Below are 5,595 nucleotides of genomic sequence, written 5' to 3'. Positions count from 1 at the left end.
AAAGAAAGAAAGAAAGAAAGAAAGAAAGAAAGAAAGAAAGAAAGAAAGAAAGAAAGAAAGAGAGAAAGAAAGAAAGAAAGAAAGAAAGAAAGAAAGAAAGAAAGAAAGAAAGAAAGAAAGAAAGAAAGTACATGGTAGTAATCATGAACATGACAAAGGGAAAGGTGGTCCACCTTTATTTTTTGCATTGTGGAACTCTGTGTCTTTTCCTGTGTCTGTGGATTTTAACACATATTATCACTCAGCCTGTGACAGATATGTTTTAGCAGAGCGTTCAGGAAAGCCTTCCTCTTTCTATCTGCTCTCCAAGATACCACAGTAACACAAACCATTCCTTTCTCCATCTGTCTGCACAGCTCCTCATTATTAATTGTATTTCCCAAGGTTCTGGAGTGTCTTCAGTAACCTTGGGAAATCTTGTTTTCAAACTCCAAATGTGGTTTCTTCCCTGATCCTTCTTACATCCCCCTCTTTAAAATGAAAGGCTCCCATTCATAGTTACCCTTTATTTCCTCCTCTTTTGCCAGTTTTCAGTCCAATATGCTCATTGTCCTTCTATTCCATGACTTCAGACCTTAGACATTTTAACCAACAGTGGAGAATGTTGTCAAATGCTTTCTGAAAAACAGAGTCTATAATATCCTTTCCCTTTCCTTACCAGGGCAGTAATTTCCTCAAAGAATTCCAACAAATTAGTTAGGCATGATCTCCTTTCCCTGAATTGATGTTACCTGTCTTTAATCAAGTTCTGCTTTTCCAAGTGTTCCCTATTTGATTCCTTAAAGGAGTTTCAGAGTTTTTCCCTTTGCAGTGAAGTCAAACTGACAAGTCTGATTTTTCCCAGTGTCTGTGGAAGCTTTTTGTTTCCATTAAGCAAAAAATGATGGGAAGTAAATTTCAAGCATGTCCAGCAGCCTCCCACCTTCTTGAATCTTTCTTCCCTTGAATCCTTAAGTGCAGAAGGGGACACATAAGACGACAAGGGTGGGATGCAACATAACAGACAAGAGTGTGCAATTGGGCTTTATATTTTGAAAGCCAGGAAATAAATCATAACCAGCAGTTCTGAAGTGGTCTGAGGTTTAGATCCATAGATAAAATTTATGTTCAGTTCCTCCCACAGGTGGGGTGATGATCCTACAGACAGACAACACCAGGATATGCGCTAACCTGCAGCAAAGCAGTCCCACGGACCTTGTTGGGAATCCTTATGACTGAGAGAACAATATGCTGCTTCTGACTCTTTCTCCTCTTATTTCCTTCTTGCCATCAAGCTCCATTCATAAAGCATCAGACGCCTGAAAAGGGACTCCTGGCTCACCAGTCTGGTCTCCCGGTATCACAGGCAATCACATTAAGTCATCCCTTTCATAAATTCCCTCCTAAATCTGGATAGGTTATTTGCTCATGTTACTCCTACAAAAGACTATTCAGAATCTCATCTCTCTGCTGTTCTAATTTTCCTTCTTCCTATTTCCAGACTATATTTTTCACGACCCATTAATGTCCATATGCCCTCGTGCCAAGAGTTTCCTTCTACTTACATCATCTTGTTTCTCACAGGTCGTCTTTCCTTCTTATACCATCTTGCTCTTTTCACCATTTTTCTTCCTTTTTGCTCTCGTCATCTCAAAATCCTGTGAAATACTGTCTAGAAAAAAATGTTGCTGGATCAGGCACCATTTCATTGGGCTGAAAGACTCTCATTGAGAGGCTGAATACATCAGGAGGATGTAATTCAGATACCATACATTGGACATACTGCTGGCAACAGACAAGTTGTGGCATGCGCTGGGTAAATCATATCATTTCAAAACTCAGCAGAAAAGATTAAGACTAGTATTTGAGATATGCAAGGGCAATAGTCACGGCCATTTGGTTGTGGTGCTCATGCTTATTCTGGAAAAAAATTCAGAGCTATTTCACCCTCAGTGAGTCTCATATTGGTAGGTTTCTTCACTGTACAGCTGATAAGAATTAATTAACTAAAAGACTCTAAAAATAACCATGACCTTACAACTGAGCCCCTGGGGCCAGTGCACTGGCATAATGCAAAGGGTGAGGGTGTCACCCCAGTACTGTGCACCTGCTCTCACAGTCAGAGAAGGGGGAAAGCAGGGGAGCAGAAAGCAGAGTGGCAGCCCTGGGACACAGCATCACATCGCAGCACCCTGCCCAGCCCCAGCCAAGGGCTGAGACACATAGAAATGAGTAGGAAGAAGGAGGCAGTGGAAAGTGGACAGCACGTCATTACTCTGTGTATATGGGAGGCCACATAATATCAATCAAACTCCTCATTACTGCAATGCTAATGAAGGACAGCCCTGCAAGACCGGTGGTGGAACAAAGCAGGGGCTATTCTCTGGGTGGGGGATATTAATAAACTAGTCAGAAAGTGCATAGTGCATGGTCAGACCTTCATGCAGCAGTCAGATGACCTCCTCCTTTCATAACCAACAGCTTTTCACTGCAGCGGCCGCACTGTGACCTAAGAAGCAGCTTTACCTCAGTTATTAAATCTCAGAGAGGGCTTCCAGATCTTCTCCAGAAACAATAGAACATTCCTTTGTAAAGGGCAGGAATGCTAATATTTTGATGGGCCATTAAAAGACATTTCTTCCACTACATTTTTACTACCTTTTATCAGACCTGACTTTTTAATAAGATTTCTGATTGACCTTGCAGTACTACACCTAGAAAATGTATCCTTGCTATTAAGACTAAAATCCGTACCTGGTGTCTTACCAAGATCATTCACTTTCTGTAGAATGCTGCGATTCAGTCAATTTAAAACAGTTTGGTTTTGCCTTGCAAGCAGACAGCCAGCTAAAGATGCGCCTCCCTTTCCAAACTCTTCCACCCTCCTGCTGTTTTTGGCTGCCTTTCCAATGCTGAATGCTCGGCCAGCCCTGTAGTCAACCGCACCGCCTACCCATGGGCCTTACCAGGGCTCCACGTGTGAGCTGAGAAGTGAGGAGGGGGACCTTGCTCTGCCCCTTTGATACCCACTGTGCCACTCATCCTGACTCAGTGTCCTGGGGTGAGCAATGTGATGACTGCGACCGCTGCTATTCGAGCAGCTGGCAAGGTTTCCCCGCCATTGTTTGCCTTTGGTAGCTTCAAAGTGCACCACCGCCACCTCCCTGGGGGCCACCAGATGCAGGTCTGCGATTGCCTCCTTTGTACTTCATGCCCACTGCTACAGGACTTTGGGAAGGAAACCACAGAGAAATGAGCTGTGAGTGCATCCCATGATCCTCCTATGGTGGGCTCAGAAGTCGCAGCGCTGTAAGCCTGCCTCCATGAGCAGTGATTTCTTAGCTGACAGTCGTGCATGTGGAAGGCTAATAAGTGCTCACACTGGTTTTCAGCCAGCTAATAGAAATCAGTTGTGGTTTACAGCTCGCCCTTGCCTCCATATGCACTGAGGAAAAAGTCACTGGTACTGTCCACTGAAGTCATCAGCATTTTTACATGTCCAGTCAACTCCCAGTGTTATTCTCAACAGACTAATACAGAACATATGTAAATTGGGCTGTAAGAATATATTTAGTATATTTAGATTTGAAAAATGAAGTTAGGATGAAGAATGAACATCGAGGGGAAAAAAAAATAAGGATGGCTGGGAATGTTTCTATTAGGGCACAGCTAATCCACGACCTGGATGCGCCGCTCCCAGGTGACTGGGAGCTGACTGTGTTTCAATCACAAATGAGACTTTTCATTTCTGCTTTAAACCAAAGCGAGCCCATGTTCTCTGGGCTAACCTCCATCTTTTTCTCATTGCAGAATTTGGCACTACTCAACACAAATAGCATGCCTCACTCAGGGAACTGTGAGAATAATGAAGCAGGGCTCTCTGGATGCTGCCTGAGATGCATTAGCGGAGTGGTGGGGCACTTCCCACAGCACCTGCCTGGGCTGCTCCTGGCAGTCTCAGAGCTGTTGGGTTTTCCCTTTCCCAATCTCCAGATGAAAACAACTTCTAAAGAGGCAGTTCCCATGACATGCTCAAATTTGGCAAGTAACAGCAGACAGGTAGAAATAGAGAATTCACCCTTCCGCATTTGTCATGACCTCTTTATCTTTGCTCCACTCCACATCTGGTCCTCTTACTCCATGCTTCCACCTCCAATGCACCTTTTCTTCTTTCTTTTTCTCTCTTTATAACTTATCCCTCTCTTATGTTACCACCTTTCCAAAACACAATAGCGTGGACCTAACATGATGTTTCCTGCTAGCATTCCCTGCTCACCTCCTCACTGGTGGTCTTGGTTTCTGCTGTGAGCTCTTTGGGAAATGGCCTCCCCACCACCTCTTTTCTGCATCTACTGGAGGGAGGCCATGGTGCTGTCTGGTCTGCAGGCCAACCAATGTAGCTAAAAGCAGTGATAATGACTGGCAACTTGTCTCCTTGGCTAATTAGTTCCTAAATATGTCAAGTATATTAGCTATCCTTCTCAACAAAACCATATTTTGATTCTTTAGAAATCATATAATATCAGAAAATAGGAGCAAATCTATAATTTATACTTACATATCCAAGGGACAGAAGTCACCTCCCCGGCACGTGCCGCTGACCTAACACAACGTGAATTTTGAACTTAAGCAATGAGAAAAGATTTTACCCGAACCATTTGAAGATGGAATTACTGCCTAATTTTCTTAATCATTTTGTATCACAATCAATGAGAAGGAAGTCCCGAACCACTCCTAAACAGTTTACAAGTCAAAAGACTGCTGAACTTCATCCAATAAATTGTTCACTATGAATTGTTCGCACAGCTGTGCTCTACATGCAAGGGAAGCTCAGGTGGTCTTATAATCCCTCCTCATGCAGAATATTTTGTTACATGGGGATAATAGTCATTCAGAGGATGCTCAGTTTTTATATTCTTGTAATAAATTAAGAAACTGTTTGATTCTGGCATCTGTAAAGAATTCACTATGAGGGACTGTCTCAGAATAGTTTTTACTGGAAATTATTAGAATGGTTGCCATTAAGAAGGAGCTTTGGTCCAGCAATTACCACACAATCCCAAATGATGTAGTACAGGAAAATATATTTATCTCAGAGACAGTGTGTGGCAACTTATGGTAAAAGTTGCTTCTTTAGGAGCAGCCACCAAAACTCCATCTGTTTTAGCTAAAATATCTGTCCAAGTGACCCCAATTTCAACTTTATGAGGCTCATATTAATAGGGAATCTGAAGAAAATGAGCCAGAGTTTAGCTTCATGTCACTACTCACATTTTCAAGCTCTTTATCAAGTATCTCTTAAAAGTGTCCTGTATGCTTGAGCTCTGAATGCCTGTCTGTAAGTGATGGACTCGTCTTTAAAGGAACAGATCCACTTAATGTGTTCAGCTACAAACTCGAGCCTATTGGTGCATATGAACTAACATGTCACACCGTGATTGATGTTTCCCTATTACTCTGCCAAAGTACATTAAGTTAAGCTCCTTTCCGTCTCCACAAATAGTAGGGGCTACAGATGTCCCTCATTTGTAATCCTCAGAAACTAACACAACTGAGGGATGGGAAAGGGTGCTGGTACCCATTGCCTGCCTGAAACGGATTAAGGACATTCCTGTA

The 5,595-nt window shown here is 42.8% G+C and overlaps 1 long non-coding RNA gene across 1 annotated transcript in view; it reads right to left on the bottom strand.

Annotated features, from left to right (window-relative positions):
- The window catches only part of LOC107310705, a 6,664-nt gene extending 3,626 nt beyond the window's left edge, over positions 1-3,038 (bottom strand). Inside the window, exons 1-2 of the long non-coding RNA XR_001553693.2 lie at positions 2,734-3,038; positions 1,545-1,651 (exon numbers count right to left, since the gene is read on the bottom strand). This is a non-coding gene — a long non-coding RNA (uncharacterized LOC107310705). The remainder of the gene's footprint in view (positions 1-1,544; positions 1,652-2,733) is intronic.
- Between the last annotated feature and the right edge of the window lie 2,557 nt (positions 3,039-5,595).

The sequence above is a fragment of the Coturnix japonica genome, chromosome 1, assembly GCF_001577835.2.
Source record: "Coturnix japonica isolate 7356 chromosome 1, Coturnix japonica 2.1, whole genome shotgun sequence".
NCBI lineage: Eukaryota > Metazoa > Chordata > Aves > Galliformes > Phasianidae > Coturnix > Coturnix japonica.
Note: the sequence above shows the minus strand (reverse complement) of the source record. Positions and strands in the feature narration are given on the sequence as shown.